This window comes from Rhea pennata, chromosome 4, assembly GCF_028389875.1.
Source record: "Rhea pennata isolate bPtePen1 chromosome 4, bPtePen1.pri, whole genome shotgun sequence".
Lineage (NCBI taxonomy): Eukaryota > Metazoa > Chordata > Aves > Rheiformes > Rheidae > Rhea > Rhea pennata.
In genome coordinates this window covers 25,374,338-25,394,114 of record NC_084666.1, presented here as the reverse complement: position 1 = coordinate 25,394,114, position 19,777 = coordinate 25,374,338, and the positions used below count along the sequence as shown (strand labels likewise).

General features: G+C 44.3%; 1 protein-coding gene across 1 annotated transcript in view; it reads left to right on the top strand.

The window, feature by feature from the left end:
- The first annotated feature begins 6,549 nt into the window (after positions 1–6,549).
- RBM47 (RNA binding motif protein 47) overlaps positions 6,550–19,777 on the top strand; it is an 80,897-nt gene continuing 67,669 nt past the window's right edge. The window contains exon 1 of the mRNA XM_062574604.1: positions 6,550–6,699. The gene's annotated coding sequence lies outside the window, so the exon portion shown is untranslated. The remainder of the gene's footprint in view (positions 6,700–19,777) is intronic.

The window sequence follows — 19,777 nt, the reverse complement described above, 5'->3', positions numbered from 1 at the left end:
GCCTTTTCTGTGCTTACATTTTGAAGTGGATTTTAGGCAACTTCTCTTCTTTACTTTTTCCCCTTTACAAGGATTAATAAATAGCTGAATCCCACTTGGCCTGATTTTTTTGTGTTCTCAGAGCTTGCTTCAGTACATCACGATAATTTCCTGCTGAAATGCTTCTGCTGCACTTTGCCTGTTTCACTTCCCTTCAAAAGAAATGACTGCAGAGTAATTATCACACCAGCACTCAGTACATCTCTTAGCCAGGGTTAAATCTAACCACACTGCCTTGTGATTTTACCCAGCTCCTGATTTCACCAGCTACAGCTTCCAGTTTTGAGCTAGAGCAACGTGCATTTGTTTTTGAAGGAATGGGTTTGAAGAGAGCACTCAAGTTTTAGCAAATGAATTCTCTACTTTTCTCTACTTTTCTCAAGGCAGAAGACATCTCCAAGATCCCCTCTGCAAAGTATCCGCTCTTTTAATCTGTGAAGTTAATAGAGAAGAGCAATACTACATTCAGAGGCTCTTATCCTGGCATTTTCAGATCCTCATTTTATTATAAGGCCTGGAAAGCTGCATAATAAGAGGAACACCAACATTGCGATTTCTGCACTGGAGGAAGTGCTTTCCACGTCTATGTGAAAATACCAAGCTCCCTCCTTCCAGAGCTTTAACAGAAGAGGGTGGGGGGAAGAGAACAGCCTGCTGCAACTCCCTCTGAGTTGTAGGCTTCGGCTAGAGGTGCAGCCAGGGTTGTCTAAGGGCATATTTACATGGAGCGAGGGATCATGCAGGGCCCTGACGCACCTCTTGGGCACCAGCAGTCTCCAAGGAGTATTTGCTGGCTGCCTGTAGCCAGAGCACCCAGCACACCAACCATGCCCGCTCTGCTGAGGTAAAGGGCTTACCCTGAAGGCAAAACAGAGGTTTATCAAAGGTAGCCACTGCCGCACCATCCCTGGCACTGCTGCTCGTGGGCTCTGCATGGAAGAGAGCAGTTAATAATTCAAATTATAAACCTTATAATTCAGATTATCGGGAATAATTTGAGCTATTCTATGAAACGTCTACATTCGGTATGATGATGTGTTTTCATGACTACATAAGGAAAAGAGAAAAGATTCTTTTCCTACCTGTAAATATTTCCATGCAAATTCTTCTGTGCAGGTCTGATGTCTTTCATGAAGTTATGTTTGTGGATTGGATCTTTGAACAGAAGTTCATTCTCTTATATTACACTCCTTTGGTCGTGATGGAAACTGATCTTGAGCCAAGCTGGTTTTGCTAGTGAAAGGCAGGATGCCTGTGCACCTTCCCAGTAATAGGAGTTAGTTTAATAATTAGCAAAATAAATAGCAAAATATCTGTAAACACATCCTAAGGAGAAGCTGATCACTTACACTACTGGAAGCTTTGTAGGTAAGAGGCATTTAAAATCTGTAGGCAGAGCCAGCTGAGGGCTTTTCAGCTGTGTTGATTTTTCTGCCCCAAGGAGGTGTAGTCCTCAGGCGGCCTCCAGGAGAGTGGATGTGTCAGGAGACCCAGGGCTCCTGCAGGGAGACAGAGGATCTGAGAGGGTTTCACAGGGTGCTCCCTTCCCCTTCCACAAGCCTCATTACTTAACCCTGTCTTTCTCATCTCCTGTTGCCTAGAAGTGAGATCCTAGATGTGCTCCTTGCAAGAGCACGGGATGGTGTACGTGGCTCAGACAGAGACAGGTGAGTAATCCCTGCCTCTGCAGCCCTGCTGCTCTCCAGCCCTGAGCTGCCAGGGTGGGTGGTGGGACATGGCCCTCAGTCACTTACGTACCTCTTTTTACTGTTCTTTCCATATTATCAAGGTAGTGAACCTCCTGTTAAAGGAGGAAAATAGTTTGATGCCCTATGCAGCTCCTTGCCGATGTGCCCTTGACACTGTCCACATAAATACTTCCCCTGGAAAGGATGAAATGCCTACGGGCTTCCAGACAAGACATCTCCAGAGGAAAAATTGCTGTGTCACAGACTAAACACACCCAGATTTTTTTACTTGCAAAATGATAGTAATTCACAAACTAGTTCAGAAATGTTCGCTCTCCATGCTTCAGCTTCAATGTGAACTGAGAAAAATCATACCCTGTAGGACTTAAATACCAAATTAACTGCAGACTGAGCTAACTGAATTAGGTTCATTCAAGCAGGTCACAGAATCACAGAACAGCTGGAGTTGGCAAGGGCTTCTGGAGGTTGTCTCGTCCAAAGCCCCTGCTCAGGCAGGGTCATCTAGAGCAGGTTGCCCAAGACTGTGTCCTGTCAGGTTTTGAATAACTCCAAGGGTGGAGACCCCACAACCTCTCTAGGCAATCTCTTCCTGCGTTCGGCAACCCTCACAGTGAAAAAGTGTTTTCTTATAATCAGATGGAAATTCCTCTGTTTCAGCTTGTGTCCATTGCCTTTTGTATGAGAGATGCTCCTGACCCTCAATCACCTTTGTAGTCCTGTAAATCAATTTAGCCTTTAATCACATATTGGGAAGCATTCTGTGTTAGAAAGCTCAAACAAAAATTTAGCTAATCTTTTTTTCCCCTTTTTTTTTTTTGGTAGAAGTAATTCCTTCCTTCTCCAATCAGTTTTCTGATATTAAAACATTCCTGCTTAGTATACTTTCTTACTTGTAATGTTAATATTTTTACACTTAGTAAAAAAGGGGGGGAACGGCAAAATTTCCTGAATGAAATGTAGTTACCAAACTTGTGACATATTTTTTTACTGCAATAAAGTCAGCTTGTGGCAGTCGTGATAAATCGTCAAAAATTATTATGTAATTGGTACCACAATAAGCTATATTCACCAGGAAACAGTAAAATCTTGGGAGAAAAAAAAACAACAAAAAACGAATGTTGAATATTCATAGCCAGAGATTTTCAACTGCAATTTCAAGGTCTGTTTTGGAGGATACCTCCCTTAGTCAAATACTTTTGCTTTTAAAGATTAGTGCTCATAGTGTAATCATGCTACACTTAGCTTAATTTGCTTTGCTATGGACTCATTAAATTCTTTTCTTTTGGTCAGAAACCCTACCACGGCTTGGCAGAGGAACAGGAAATCTCTGCTCTGTACTACAGGGTTGTGACTGCTTTTTCATTTTAACCCACAGATTGAAGGGCACTGCAGCAAATTATGGCTGGATCTCCCCTTTCCGTTTCATTAAAGAGCTCCTCACAACCACTTACACTGACACTTTGTCAGCTGAACAGTTGGGACTTACAGGGAGAAAAAAATTACTCTGATGTCAAAAATGACTCAGACTGGCATTAGATCGATTTGATCAATTAGATCTAATGTTTAATTTTAGACGACCTAAAGCCCCCATGGTAACAATCCTTATAATTGATCATAAATTTCGAAGGATGCTTGCATCCCATCTCAGCTGAGGTAGATCCAGCATCTGATAGTCAGAAAGAGACTTTCCTGCATTGCTACCATCATTTGAATGGATGTAGTATGCTAAGGAAGCAAAAAAAAGTGAACTTCAGGAACAGTCTGGAAATATTTAACTGTTATTTGAACTGGAATCTGTGCATCAGAGTGCACAATGAGATACTGCATTTATTGCCACAAACTTTGCAACTTTGTGGGGTGTTTGGCACCACTATTTTGCTGACGACTTCCATCATCTTCTCTTACCAAATTCCGAAATTCCATAAAAAGCTGTGTGCAGGTCAGTCATTGTCATCACTGTCCCTGCAGAGATGGGCAGACAGACGCGGACCGTTGCAGTCCCCTGCGCGCCAGTGAGAAGTGCCTGTCACGCAGAAACATGGCGCACTAGGTTAGATGTTTTACTTGTCGGAGGACCTGTTGCCTGGCATTGGCTCGAACTGGACTCCTCATGCTCTGCAGCATTCCGTACCTGGAGCTGAACTGCACCAAGGCAGATGTCAAACTTTTTCCTGTCTTCAGCATCTTCAAAGCAAACCTGCCTGAACCCTCTGCTGAAAAGAAAGACATGAATTAGCTTCCAGAGATGATATCAAATTTTGAACAGACTGATCACACCCATCACCAGTCAGAGGAGCGCTGCAAGCACAGCTCTTGGCAGTGTAGCCGCTTCCTGGAGACCCTGGACAGTATATGTCCATCCCATTTTCTATACTATGTCTTGTAGCATAGACAAAGGCTGTCATTTAGGTGAAACACCTACACGTGCTGGCAAAGAAGCACTTCTGCCAATAATGCCAGTTTTGCTCCTCTAAATGGAGCAAATGGAGCATAACTTGTCTCTACATGAGTCAGTTTTCCTGAGGAGTAGATTGGCAAACTTTTCAGATGAAGACACTATCTCTTGCTTCAGGACAAACAGGGCATGGTTTAAGGAAGGCAATGCTAGCATACTTAAAAGATTCTTATAGTACTAAACCCTCAACATTTGCTTTGCCAGACTATTCTTCTTAAAGAATTTAAATGTATAAAATGCTTGCAGCTACTGTTGAATTCATATTTCAATTTGAATATTTGATTACATTTCCCCCCCGATTATTTGCTCCTTAAAACTGCTAAGTTCTGAAAGACTTATGCTTTAGACATTTGCTAAAACTGAATTATATCCCTTCATCAACTTTTGGATTATGACAGTTTGGCGAGAATCCACTGCTAACTGGAACAGTGCCATATTTGGCTATTAGATTTTGTTACACCAATAGGAGTCTGATTCTTCAGTTTCTCCCTGAAGTTAAACTTTCTTTGGGAGTTGTGAGATTTGCTTAAATAAGAAATATATGGTTCTTCTCTACCAGAAAATTGAATACAATTCGATAAAGGCATACTTAGAGGGACAATGCCTTCAAAAAAAGTAATTATGTAAAGTAATAAAGCAGTGTACACTCAGCTCTGAATATATCTTCTAAAAATTACAGAAGAATTAATTTATATCAGTAGCTTTAACCTGCAATATTATCTCTTCTTTAAAGATTTAACTTTCAGGATTGCTGATCTACTGCTTGTGGGTGTTTGCTGTTTCCAAATTTGGTAGATTAAGACACTATGTCCAGTCATAAATTACAGAAGTTAATTTCAGGGAAAAAAAGTAGCTGCAGAAACATCCTCCACAAGTGAACAAACCAATGAAAAAGCTCTTTAGATCACTACTGAACATAAATGTTATTCTGTTAGGTATTTGCATGTACATGTTTTGAAAAAAAAAATCAAAAAAGAAAAAAAAAAAAAAAAAAAAAAAAAAAGAAGGACCTGCATTTGACCAAAAGTCACTGAAGAGGGAAGCTGAAACCTTTTTTTTGTTGTTGTTGTTGCGTGACAATGCAAGCAGGAATTACTACTTAAAAAAAATATCTGATGGTGTGTGCTTCCTGTTCCAGTTTGTTTAGTCACAAGTCCGAATTAGACTTCTGTTGGTTGGTTTCATTTACTATAAACAGGTCTTGTGCTTTGTTCAGATACTTCAAAGCGCGCGGCCAGGCGCGGGCAGGTAGATGTACAAGGCGGCAAGAAAGTTCACAGGCTTGCCTCCTTGCTGCCTTAAGCACGGCAGACAACTGTCAGAGAGATCACATGGAGGTTGAAAGAAGGCTTGGCCTTTTTTTTTTTATATATAGAGTAGTTTCTGTTTTGTTTCTTTTCTAGACAGCAGATGTAACTTTAGGTCGGAAAGGATAAAATGTGGTACTTCTTTAACAAGCATTACCACTGCTTTTGGGGTAACTGGATCAGACAAGCCCATAGGCTTCTCCCCTTGCTATGCCAACCCCAGCGATGCTATCCTTCAGGTGAGTACAATCGCTTTATTTTGTTTTCAAATCCCCATCCACCTGAAGGATGTAGATGAATGAGGAGGGTATTTTTTCTTGACACACACTGGAAATCACTTTTTTTAGCCCTTTAAAGATTAAAAGGTAATCGCTCCCTCCCCCAGAACTTGTAGTAAAGCCCGTCTGAAAGTTTGCCTTCTTCCAGCCTTTGCATGGCACAGGCTTCGCTTTCTTTTCTCTCTCTCTCTCTCTCTTTTTTATCTGCCCTCCTGAAACAACAGGAATGCTGTACTGGCCCTCGGCCAGCACGGGCTCAGCGAGCAGGGTAAAATTTCAGTTCAGATTTACGGGAAGGTGTTGGGAGCAAAAATCTGGTTTGGTGAGTTTAGGGCAGGGAGTAGAGGAGAGCCACCTCGCTGCTGGGAGCGCAGAGAGCAGGGGCGGAGGGGAGGGAGGGAGCGAGGGGGGAAAGCCCCGGCGCGCAGATGGGAGCCCGAGCTTCCCCGCGGCGCGGCGGGCGCTGCTGAGCCCCGGCCGCCGCCGCCGCCGCCGCCGCCGCGCTCGCGTCCGCCCGGCCGCGGGGCTGCGCGCCGGCTCCGCGCTCAGCCCGCGCCGCCCCGCGCCGCCCCGCGCGCAGGAATGTGCCGGCAGGGCGGGCAGAGCCCGGGGCTGCCGCTGAGCCGGTGCTAATTGCAAGTCTTCCTCTCCACACTTTACTGTTCAAAAAACTCTTAAAAAAAAAAAAAAAAAAAAAAAAAAAAAAAAAAGCGGCGAGCCGGGAGAGGGGGTAAGGCGCAGCGAGCCGCCGCTCCCGGCAGCAGCTCCGCGCGGAGCGAGCTGCTCCGCGGCCCGCGTTCAGCAGCAGCGTGCCAGACCAGAAAACGCGCTCGGTGGCTGCCCGGAAACGTTGTCTTTGCCCGTGAATGGTGCCAGGCGCAGAGGTGGCTCCGGGCGCACCGCGGCTCCAGGTAGGTACCGACTTTGCTTTGCTTTGCTCTGCTGTTCCTAGGCCCTTATCTGAGGGTTTACTCTCCTGTGATGGGGTTGACAACGTGGTAGGATAGAAGTTGGCTCCGAAAATACAATTTAAAACATTTTTCTCTGGGGCGGGGGGAGCCTAACCAAGTGGACTGCAGAGATTCTGAATGAAGTTTTGGTTGTTCTTCCCAAGTGGCAGATTTCTAACGTCTTGTAATCATAACTCTGGGAAAAGATGACAGATAAGAGGCAGAAGCAAATATTAAATAAGAGTGAGAAATGATATTTGGGTTTGAAAGTTCAGTTTAAAGGGATTATGTATCTCCTTGTCAAACAGAAATTACAACATGAAGTGCCTAATGGCTTTGGAGTAAATTTTGTTTGAATAGCTGTTTGTTTCTCTTCCACATTTAAAATGCTGTAGTTGGTGTAGAGCACAGAGCTGTGACACAGCTCTGAGATGACAAATGGGTTCTCAGCGAGGCTGCTGTCCGGGGGTCTGTTACAGACTGTTAGCGTGAGAATGGGATCTTATCTTGGAAAAGTTTCTGACGACATTTAAAATATGTGTATTGATCACATATTTCCCCATACTGAGCTCAGAAGCTTGGTCAAGCTTCTTCAGTCTGAGGTGATTAGATGGGGCTCTCTGTTCATGTTAAAAGGAATAGCTGGGTTTTTGGAGGGAAAATTACACAGCTCATTTCTCTTCAGGATTTTAAAATAAAACTTTGGGCTAAAGCCAAAGTATTACAAGAGTTAAACATGGGTTGGGACGTAGCAGATCTCACAAACCCACCTAAATTTTATCAGCTCAACTGAGCTGACCTAACAGAGGGCAAGGGAATAAGACTGACTGAAACTAAGAGCCTGAGGCTAGTGCAAATTAAATATTGGTGCCTTTATGAGCCTTCTAGACTTTGCAAATGATAATTTGGACAAGCCTGCAATTATTCTTTACCAGTTGAGCCGAGTTCACATGATGCGAAAGGGGGAAATACGTGGGTTTCGCAACAAAGACGCAGCAAGTTGCTGTGCTGAGGACGACTGCCAGAGGGGTTGCCAGAGGGATACGCTCCGCATTTCTGTGCGCTGCAGGTGCCAGCGCGTGGGGGTGAGAGGTCACCCGTGGTATTAGGCAGAGCCTGGTATAAAGTTGAAAAACTGGAAGACAACATGCACTTTCTGAAAGGAAACTAAGATAACGGCAGAATTACACTGTGAGCTGGTGTCATACCAAAATTACTAAAAGGCTGGCAAACTACTGTCTGGGAGATAAATGAAGAAACAAATGCTTTTTTCATACATTTTTTTCTTGCTCTCTCTCACTTTCTCTCCCCCACTCCTCTTATGTACTGTCTTCTTGGGACAAATTTTTCTCCTGACCTATTTTAAACCAATGCATCTTCACTGACTTTAAGGCATGTGCTCCTGACTTAAATCAGGGTGAGGTGAGAACTGGGCTTTTCCTTGGGCTTTCAGATACTCTCATTTTCTGAAACATAGAACAAAACGCACAAGCTCTGCAAGTTAGGTATTGTTAAGGAAATATTTGCAATTGGTTGGCATGTAAATACAGTTCCTAATCATTTCTGTGTGTTCCTACAGCATCCTGGGATGAGAAATCTTTGTTTGAAGTTTTAGAAAGTAAAGGAATGTGCTGCATTCAATAAACCAGATTAAAAAACGTTGAAAACCTTGGAATAAAAGTATTTACTATAAGCAGCAGAGATGGCAAAGCCTTCAGACAATATTGTTCCAATGGCAATTCTGTCTGAAGTCTTGGACCTGTGTGGCCTGAACCCACCAGGCTTCGGCCAAGCAGGCATCAGTGCCAGGTCTGCTGGTGCTGAGCAATCCCAGCACTTGGGCCTGCTTTTGTGGATGCCCATGTCTTGATATCTTGGTGTCCAAGCTTGGCTTCCTCCACATGGCACAGCCTACTCACTCCTTTGTTATTGCTCTATAAAGTGTTAGAAATTCTTCTGCAAAAGCTGAGAGAGCTTCTGGTTTTGAGATTGCTTTGCTCATTAGATTTTTTTCACTGTCTGCTATTTTTCTCCATCAGAATTAAGACAGCTTAGGGGAAAAAATGGAAATGAGCTCAGAAGTAGACTTTGTTGGTAGCTGATGAAAGTATCTAATCATAGAAACGTAAATGGCAATTTACACCTGCCACCACAGATCTTGTTGGCTCTCACAATAGATGAAGTTGATTTTTATGGTTTTAACTGTACACTGAAGTCGTATTTGTTGAGTTGGGTAATGACATATTCAAAATTTATTAATATGCTATTTTTTTAAAGAGCACCTAGCGAAGAAGATCCAAGGATTATTCAGAAGCAGGGTACGCATGCCGGGGTTGGTTTTCCGTAGGAGCACACAGCACTGTTAGGATGACAAACTCCTGCAGATGTTACATGAAACTTACAGGTGAAGCAATAACTTAGTCTTGCCTCTTTTCATTCAGACTGCTGGCCTTGATCATCTGTGTATGATTTCTCAAATCAAATTGCTCAGATTTACCGAGAAACTTAATAGGGAAAAATGTGGGCTCTGTGAACAAACAGCCCTAGATCTCTAGGGTGCCAGATCCTGTTTCTGTCGAGAATAACAGAAATCAATGACTTAAGTGAAAGTAAAGATCAGGTTTGCTTCATAGAAAGGAAGTAAATCTGATAGGCTAACTATAAAGGACGATCTCCATGGGTATGTATTAGTGTATGCAGTTACCTTCTTAGTCAGGAAGTTTAGATCTCCAAATTACCAGTGATTAAACCTATAAATCTGAGTATCCCTTCCTTATTTTGTAGTAAAGTTGCTTTGAAATTTGTTTCATATGGGGATTTGAAGTGAAATTTTTGAATTTCTGAAATTTATCCTATCAACAGGGTATTACTCAATACTGTTTTAGTAGGAGGAAGGATTCTAACCTTTATCTTTTCCAGTAAGAGGCCTAAAATAATATTTCTTTGTTATTGTTCTTTTTTTCCAATAAAATGCTTCTGGGTACACCTAGCTCTTGCCAAGATCAAGCGCATCTTCTCAGCAGCCTTGTTGAGACAATGTAGGCTTTGTATAGTTACGGCTGTTAGGGTTTTGGTGACACAGTAAACTCAACAGAGCAGAGCAACTTCTTAATAACTGCAAAGCTGACTACCTGGTATTTGAGGGCATTTTCTTGTCCTTTCCAGACTTCGATTTGGCACGATCATAAGCAAACTTTCATTTGAAAAGAGGAGGGGGTTTTTTAATGTATTTTATAAAATATACGTTATATATGGATGCTATCTTTTACCTAGCTGGGTCATAAACCAGAGACAAAATCAGCACAGATGGGCTTATTTGGCAAGAGCTGTAAAAAAAGTGCAAATGCAAATCATCTACAACGTGCTATAAAAGAGTCATGAGACACCAGTAATTTTCAGCTATGTCCAAAGTGGACAAGCCACTTCAAGGCTTAACCAACCATTGAAAAATGAAATGCTGTCTATCGTATTGGTCAATGTAAGGGCCACCTGGCCCCACAAGGAATTTTATTCTATAGAAGCACTACCTCAAATGATACATCTCAGGGTCTGTATTCATTTTTTGGCCTCTGGGTAACTAATGGACGTATTTCAGTTCTGTCTTGAAATAAAAAGAAATCCTGCCTCTGTATTTTTGTTTCTTACCACAGAAGCTTACTAGAATCAACCACAAGTCAGAGCACAGGTTCAGCTTTGGCAAGCTGACTTCTTGGTAAAACTGAAATCATCATTAATTATTGCACTGTCATAGGGCTGGGATTCCTGGTCAGGATGTTGCTGCTGTGTGTGCGCGCATCTGCTTGCAAGCAGAGAGCAGAAGGACTGTCACCACTGCATGGGGTTCACGCATGAAATACAAGGCAAGAAAAAACAGAGCACACGGAAATAGCGGGGGACTGGTCAGCTGGGTACAAAGCAGCCATAGCACTTGGGCAGCCAGACTTGCTGCACTATTTCAGCAGCATGGGGACAAGGAGAGTTTTAAGAAGGAATTTAAGAGATTAGTGAAATTTCTTTGTGGTTGTGAACAGGGAGGTCCTTCCAGGGAGAAAGTATGAGAGAAAACAGAGAAGGTACTTGCTGGTAAGTACAGTGTGGGCATTCAAGAGCTGCGAGAGCATTCGTCATTCAGTTCTGTCTGCCTGTGCAAGCTGTGTGTGTAAGGACACCTAATATTTTATTTGTTAGAGAATGGAGAGCTAGTAAGCAGAAGCATAAAAATGAGTGGAATGCCCAAAGCAATAGGCTATGAAAATGACCTCTGTAATAGCATTTGGAAGATGAAACTGAATAAAGATGGCAATTATGAAAGCCAGAGGAAAGGATATAGCCATTATCAAGATAATGTGAGAGTGGGAGCCTGGAGAAGAGTTTTAGCTATGAGGATAGATAGCATAGGCAATATCTGTTGATGTGTTTGCAGAAAACATCTCACATCTTAGCTGTACCTGCAAAGCAAGTCTGTCTAAATAAAAATGATGCCCAGGTCCATCAGCAGAACAACAGTTGTCGCTGATGGTGGGAGACAAATGAGATTTCAGGAACCTCTTGAGGTGAGAGTATTAAGGACTGTTTTATCTACGTTGAGCTGGAAACAATAGTCAGGCTTTCAGAAGATACCAGAAAAAGTGGGCGAAGGGTGTCAGCTGGGAATGGATATTGACTGGAAGGCAAAATGAAAGAAATTGAAGCATAGAAAGAATTTGCAATTAAATTTGGTAGAAAGAAGGGGTTTAAAAGCAAGACAGAGGTCATCAGGGCTGATGGTGTAGAAATCACGGAAAGGCTGAATGGCAGGACATAATGGGGGACGCTACTTACTAATAAGTAAGGATCCATGAAAAGAAGAAAAGGAGCAGGAGAGAGAGGATAAAAGTGGCAGGAGAGAGTAAACAAAGAAGAGGCCAGTGCACTGAGTACAGTCTGATACCAGTTAGGGAGTATCTGAGAAGAAGCTCTCAGTAGGGTTTGAAAAGGTTTCTGTTGAAGCAACAAGGAGGTTTGGGGGCCTGTAGGGATGGAGATTTGGAGAGACTATGGCTGACTGAGGTCTTTAAAGTTGGAGTGTGTGCTCTAGAGACGAGATGAGGAATGGAGACACAGTGGTGTGAGGAAGCAGGTAGACAGCATGTGGGGTTCAACTGTGGGGATTGTCAAGGCTTGGGATGGGCAAAGGGCTAGACCTGGGAAAATGATACCAAAGGCGTGGAGGCAGAGTAGAGGCAGACATAAATATACACGGAGGGCTATGTCCTTAAGATGTTTTTACAACATGAGAGTTTGTTAAACTCACCTTGATGAAATACTCGTGTTATTAACGTGGCTTTAGGCCATGTCCACATCATGTGAACACCTTTGGCAGCAAAATCTCTGCTGGCTGTGGATGCTGCAATTTCGCCGGAGTTCATGCTGTTGTGCATAGCCACCCTCATGCTATGGCACACTTCTCCACATGGGGAGCATTTCACTGTCATTAGTATTCCCATTAAAGATAGCACTAATAAGGTGCGTGAAGCTCACAGGAACATGGGACTATGAAATGCTGCAAGCAGGGAAATATTTCATAGATAAGTGTGTTCAAACTATTGGGATTGCAATACAACCTGTGGCTCTGGCCTTTGCTTCTTGGCCTTGTAAAGTGGACCAGGAATAGACGGGCGTTATCAGACTTGCTAATTGTGCATTTGGCACATTGAAGGGAAGCTGGAGGTGTCTCAGGTGACCATGATGATATGAACACACCTCTACTTGTTGCTTTCAGTTGGTTGTGTCTTACTCAGTGTTTATGAAATAAACAGGGAGAGCAGATGCTGCTGACAAGCTTGTTCTGCTTATTCTGAGCATCCAGCCCCAGGCAGCTGCAAACAGAGGTATGTTGTGGTGCTTTACAACTCTGGAGGCACTGGGAGCAAGCTTTGCCTGGGGCACAGTCAGGTTTGAAGGGCTCCCTCTGGGTCGAGCGGCTGGCTCAGCCTCATTGCTCTTCTGAGGACACTCCAGCAGGCAGACTGGGTGGGAAGTCTGAATTCAGCCTCAAGACTAAACTGTTAAACACAATTTAAAAGGGAGACTGATAGAAGCTAGTGAGCTGCTTTGTGCTGTGCCCCTTAGTGAGAGAGCTGTGCTTTCCTTACAAATAGGCACACTTAGCAAGTAGGTGACACTAGTGAGTTTTAGTGAATGGTGGATCACACTGGGCTCATAGTGAGCTGAACGGATCACCTTTGTCCTGCAGGAAGGAAAAAAAAAAGTAATTTTCATAAAAGCTAATTGTATTGAGCAATAATAAACCAAAAGGCTTCTACGTGCTTCTTCCACATCCTGAAGTACCAAGTATTGACTTACCTGCATGAATCACAGGTCAGGCTGTACGTGTGTAGAATAAATCTTTCCAAATACTGCAGGGGTGGCAAGGAGCGTCTGGTACGCCGTGTGGGTGCTCGGCCTCGTGTTGTGTGTGATCGCAGGAACCTGGCCTGCGATGGGCAGCAGCTCTTGGAATATGAGTCCGTGACCGCTCTGCTCCTCCCTGCATCACAGTGCGTTGGGTTGCATCCCCAGGAGCCCTTCCTCACATACCATACCCCTTGGTCCTTTTCTCGGACTTCTGTTTTCCCACTGGTATTTGCAGGCCATTATTTGAGGTGCTGTGAAGATTAAAGAACATGTCTACCCATGCTCAGTTTTTATTCTTCTTGAAAAAAATCTGTTTTTTTCTACAGATATTGCTGTCCACACTAACACTCTTGGTAAGCTGCAAAGCAGACTGACAAACAATACCATTTTTTACTGTCTGCTAACCCTATAAGCCTAAGTAAGAAAATTCCTTAGAAATTCCTGTAAAAGATACTCATATCTGTAAGGAGCTAGTCATGCTTGCTGCAGGGCCACCTGCCTCGGGAAAGTTTATCAGATCACTGTATGGTTGATATATAGGGCTCTTTACAAAATCTACAGCTCTAAGGGATGTGCAAGGAATTGCCAGAAGCCCTAAGTAAGAGCAGTTAAGTATTACTAAACTGGAGGTGCTGGTGGCCTTGGCTGATAGCTTTCTCATCAGAATGATAAAAGTGCAGGGAAAGTAGCTGTTTTCCTCGCAGGGCAGCTCCAGGCTGCTTTTGCTACACCTAACATATTATCTGGAGTTTTAACTGTGGCTTTGTGTGTCCTGAAGATGAGTTGTTCGTGGTGTACTAGCAGGAAGAGAGACATGATTAAAACTTGGCAGGGATTTCAGACGTTATCTGTCATCCTTTTTGCCCCTGGGTAGCAAAGGTCAAAAACGACCTGTGGGGCTGTGGTGGGATGGCTGTTTGTGGTGGTCCAAGGGGCCATGTGCACACCACCACGCACCGGTAGAGCAGTGTGGCACAGGGTAGAGCCTCCCTCCTCGGCCAGCATCAGCTCGTGGCTTCATGGAGGAGGCTGAAATCTGAGCCACGGACCGACGCTCCCATGCATAGATCACAGAGACAGAAGAAGTGAAGGAGCAAATTATTCCTCTTGCTTCCTTGTGCAAACGGTGGCCTTTCATTTACTCTGCTGTCAGTGATCACAGACTTCACTGAAGTCAGTAGAAGTGTCCTGGTAACCTGTGCATGGGAAGAGAACGAGGCTTTGGTATTTTAACTTTGCAGTTGTTTTGATGAATACACTGCTTCTTCTGAACAGACGGAGGCTTCCCCGTGTACGCGCAGCTAGCGTCAGCACAAATCCGTCTCAGTGTTGGACCCTTCATTCACAAAGCACTGGCTCTTGGCTATCAGTGCCCAGCCACCAGCTGTGGTTTAGGCAGAGTGACCTTGAGCGAGTCGGTTTGGCTCACTGTACCTTAGTTTCCTCTCCAATATATAGGAAATATGTATTTCTGTCTCCCCTCATAAAATTTTAGAAATCCGCTCCTTAGAAGAGCTGTAGGAGACAGGCTGTTAAAGAACATACCAAATATATACAAGAGATAATGGGAATGTACCTGCCTCCAGCAGGAAGCATCTCTCCCTCTTTACATTTTCCAAAAGACACAAGTTTTGTTTTGTTTTGTTTTGTTTTAATTAAAGAAGTTCTATAAAAATATGGGGTCTCCAGAGAAACTGAAAGCAAAACTGCTGACTGTAGAATCCACTTACCTGGAGACAGTGCAATAAACTTTATGAAAAATGCAGTATATACATAAAGTTTTTGTGAAACAATAGATGGTTAGACTTGCGATAAAACTTCAAACTGGCAACAAAAAAAACATCAGTTACAGACCATAGCTGACCATGAATATTGTGGGTACTCAAGGCTTGTCTGCACTGGGGAGTTAGCATGCTGTAAGCTAGGATGTAATTTTGTAGTACCTTTGGACACACCTTCATTTATATATATATATATATATATATGTATATATATATATTTATATGCAAGCAACTGTATGTTCTTTTTTCTCAGTCTCCAAGCTAATCAGGAAGGATCCTGCTGTAGGTTTGGGGGCTGTAATCATGCTACTACAGGGCAGATACACAGCTTCCTGCCCCCACATGTGTAGTCCCGTCTGAGGACTACCCACAAACGGGTTGGACCAACCCTCACCAGAGCTCTGGTCAGCGCAGAGAGGGTTCGTTAAGCTGCGTTGTCGATGTTGTGCAAGTTTCTGAGTTCAAGATTCAAAACCACAGGACTGAAACTCCTTGGTGGGCTCCGTCCGTACTGTGCGCTGCAGCCGCTTGCCGGCAGCGTGCGTTGCCAACTCACTGCTTCCCCATCTTTCTGTCTGCCTTTTGCTTCCGGCGTGAGTGTTGTTTCTGGGGCGAGCGAGCTGTTCTGTTGTTCCCTCTGGGCACACTGCTGAGGTGGGACCTACCACTGCTACTGCTAGGTCTGGAGCAGGACGGGTATTTGCGCCGATGCGCAGCAAGGGTCGCTGAGCCGTGGCCTGTGGAGGGCCGGGGCGTGTACAAGCCAGTTCGAAGGGCTGCGGAGCGGGCTGCAGAGCCGCTGGCACCAAGGAGAAGCGGTTGGGAAGGACCGCCGCTCCGCGGCTGGGAACTCCGAATGAGACCCAAGAGGATGGAATCAGGCTTCTATTTCATGTTGTTCAGATCCGGACTCCAGCCAGAGGCCCAAACGCAGAAAGGGCACTGGCCTCTTGTCCCCCGAAACGTCCGCTTTACCTTGAGCAATCCGAGAAGAGTCACGTTTTACTGCTCCTTCTGCAGCTCCAAACCTGAACCATTTCTATCACATTTCCTCCTCATCTAATCTTATCTCTTTCTTAAGTTGTATTTGTGCACACAATGAGATGACAAGCTAATGAAGCGGGTGTTGCAACCCTTGCTGTGCTTCCCTATTTCCAAATCAAAGCACGATCTTTGTGCAGAAATCTGGAAGCCGCCTCCATTTTGAAACGTGGCCTGTTTTAAACAAAGAACACCAGTTTGTTAATTTAGTGTTAATCCTTATCTGGAAAGTAACTTGCGCCAAAAATCACTATATTCTCCTTAATTTAGTGTTAATCCTTATCTGGAAAGTAACTTGTGCCAAAAATCACTATATTCTCCAAGCTTCTGCAAATGTCAATCACAATTAAAAAAGATTTCTTCTGCATCCACACGTACTCTTGTATGTATATACGCAATAGGGTGTAGAACAAGCCAAACAAGAAGAAAATGAAGAAAAGCACAGGCATGACTGGTTTTGCAGGAAGAACACCAAGTTTAAGGCTTAGGAAACCTGGGTTCAAATCCCTGCCGCACCGCAGAAAGTGGCACAGACAAGTTACCGATGGCACAGTCCGGTGTGATGTTGCCGGCTGCTGTGGGTATCGGTTATGTGATTACCGCCCCCGATGCTGGTCTTGGCCTCTGCCATTACAGCCAACCATGCCGCTGGCGTGTGATATCTGTCAGCAGGATCTGGTCTGGCTTAAAAGTCTTTTGGGGAGTTTCTGTTTGTTTGAAGGGGTGGAGGAAGGTGACAACCAGCTGGATCCCTGACCCGAACGCCAGTGCTCTCTGGCTCAGCTCCCTTCTCCTAAACTGCCTTCTGCAGCCCACCTCCCTGGGGCCAGGAAGTTTGTGGAGTTTAGCTGGTTTGTGGAATTGCTGCTGGTGCTCCAGAGATCTTTGTCATTATAAAGTGTACAAGCGGTATGAGGGGTACAGGTGGTTGCACCCAGTGAGACATGTGGGTTCTGCTGGGTGAGTGGTGTCTGCTGTGACACCTTGAGGCAGGAGAAGGACTGCAAGCCCCCAGTTGCTGTGCTTATCCCGGCTGTGGCAAGGCTTGGGTTTCTGCTTCATATGTGTGGTATAATCATGATTTTTAGAAAAGTAGTTTTAAATGCACTGCGAAAGCTGCCAGTAGCTTCAGTTTGGATAAGTAGATACAACTGCTGTTGTCCACTCCTTAAATAACTGTGCACACAACACGGCTTGCAGAGGTCCATGGCTGTGGCTGCAGTGTGTGCATGAGGCTTTCATATCAAAAAGCTTCCATCATGTGAATAGATTTAAAAGGAAGGGAGAAAAGGCAGACCACCTCTGGTTAATAAGATTGCCCTGAATTTCTTAGTATGAGGCTATTTTCATTTGGTCATAATTTTGCAAAGCTTTAACTCCTTAGACTGAAACTCTGAATGGCAAAAAAGTTTGCCCCAGGCACGTGCAGATCTGCATTTGTCTGGATAGAGGCCCAAGGGCCATTTAAGCTGAAATGACTTGGCCATGTCTGAAATCAAAATGAGAGAATTTGCTCTTTTCACATTTTTGCAACCCCTTTCTCTGGAGCATCCCAGGGCGATGACTTGACATTTAGCAGGGAAGTGGCTTTTGCGCAGAGCTACCCAGATTTAAACAGGATATAAACCTCTGAGAACCACAGTTGCCTTGCACTTAGTGGAGACTTCTTCAACTTTTATCATCCAAGTGCCAGAAAATACTGTTCACGCGAAGCATGCACCTGCATGAGCAGGTTTTAACTGGAGCTGCAGTACTAGGGTGCTAGGCTCTCCGTGTCTGAATTGGGGAGCAGGGTTCAGGCCACCTGCAGGCAAAGGGAGCCAAGAAACAAGACGCTGGGGGTTGGGGATGTCAAGAACAGGCTGAATGGAGGAACCAAAGGAAGAGAAGAGGGACACTGGGACTGCAGTGGGGGGCAGGCATGGGAACAAGCCCATCTGCCTGGAAAAGCTGCTTGGGAGTCAAGGCTGGCGGAAAGGGGGATTTAGTGAGATAATTTGGATGGAAGGGGGACCAAAGCACCATGTTTCCATTTAGGACGTTTAGGTTGCCTGGGACCCACCCCCCCAGGTCCTGTGTCCTCCCGTACCCCACAGCTACCAGCAAGTGCTGTGCTGTTTTCCTGTTTCTGTGATTTATCTAGTTACTAGCAGAAGTCTATGTGGTGAGTCTCACGTGCCACCCTTCCTTGTGACACAGGCGTCACTAGGATGCCACATGATGGAATTTGGTTTTGTTTTTCAGTTTGCTTCAAAAAATAGATAAAAGCTTAGGAAACATTGCAAAGGGATACTTCGTGCAGAAAAAATATTAAGTGTGTAATTTTGGTAGTGCCAGATTTATTGTCTGTACAATCTTAATTTGCTTTCTGGTATGTATGACTATGTTTTGTTTTTTGACATCGTCAGTACTGTTCTTTCTTTTGCAGAACTCTTGCCTCATACCATGTAGGAAAGGCAAGGGGGTCAGTAAGTGAGCAATTTATTTTATATTTGTTTGTTTTCCTTGCTGTTCTGAGTATAAATGCTGCATGCTTTTGCACTGCTTTGTTCTGAAGGGAGCATCATTATTTTTTCTTAGGCTTTTTTGTGGTGTCCACCTCTAGTATTTCAATACTTCATAAACAGTAACGAGTTAGTCTGCAAAACAACACTGTGGGATTCATTTATTAAAAAACTGAGGCACAGAATATAAGTTAAGAAATTTACTAGAGTTCTGAGTGCATGGTTTAGCTGGCAGCTAGGTACAGGTGAAGATTTTTAGATAAATGTCTTCTTCACTGAAAAAATGTGCTTTAGGATTAATCAGATCTAGTTGTGGATTTATGTCAGATTTAACAGGTTATTTTGGGTGAACAAATAAAAACATATTTAAGTAAGTTGAAGTGTTACTTCCATGTTTCCGAAATACTACAACTCCTTTTTTCACTTCAGAATGATATTTCATTTAAAAATGTGACTAAATTTAACAGTAAAAAAAAAAGTAGAGAATCCATAAATGAAATGTTTGCTTTGGGGCAAAATAAACCATCTCCCTTACTGTTTTTTCCTGTTTTGGTTAGTAATATGAATCACTAGCACGCGCACGTGCCGCAGCGCAGCGTTCCTCTTTGGGACTGCCACAGGGCCCGCGGGAGCACCCCAAGGAGCAGCTTCGGAGCACTGCGAAAAATCCATCGGCTCCAGACCGAGAAGGGGGTCCTGGGTTGTCGCGCCTGCGCTGAGGCCCATACCCGTGTTTTCATCCAAATTACAGCCCATGCATTGGCTGAAGTACCAAAACAGCTGGAACCGAGCGTAGGATCCTCCCGTGCGAGAGTCACCCACCCGATTACGTTAGTAAAATAACTGATGAGTCCTCAGAGGGGGAGCGTGGGTCTCCTGAGGACGTGTCGGTGCTCCTCAGGTTACCTTCGCAACTGCTCGGCTTACTGGTGATTTCACAGCACACGATCGGCGCTCAGAAATTACTGCAGGCAGCTCACAAAAGCACCCCTGAGCTGCTGGGTGCTTGAAGTGCTTAAACTAGCCCGGATCGTGCAGGATGAAATGGTCCTGCGAGCCCCCTCGCTGGCGGACCCGAGGAGCTGATGTTCTGCAGCCACGTAAGGGCAATGGCCAGTGTCTCCAAGTGGTGACCGCTGTCACTGACACAGCTGCAGCAGGAAAAATAGCTCGTGGAGAAGGCAAGGATGATAAAAAAAGTTAGGACTATAAAGAAGGAAGGGATGAGAGAAGACAAATAGCAAGGGCAGTGCTGTGAGAAATTAGTGAAGATGAGAGGGGAGGATTTGAACTTGACGTGGAAAAAGGGGAAGTGGA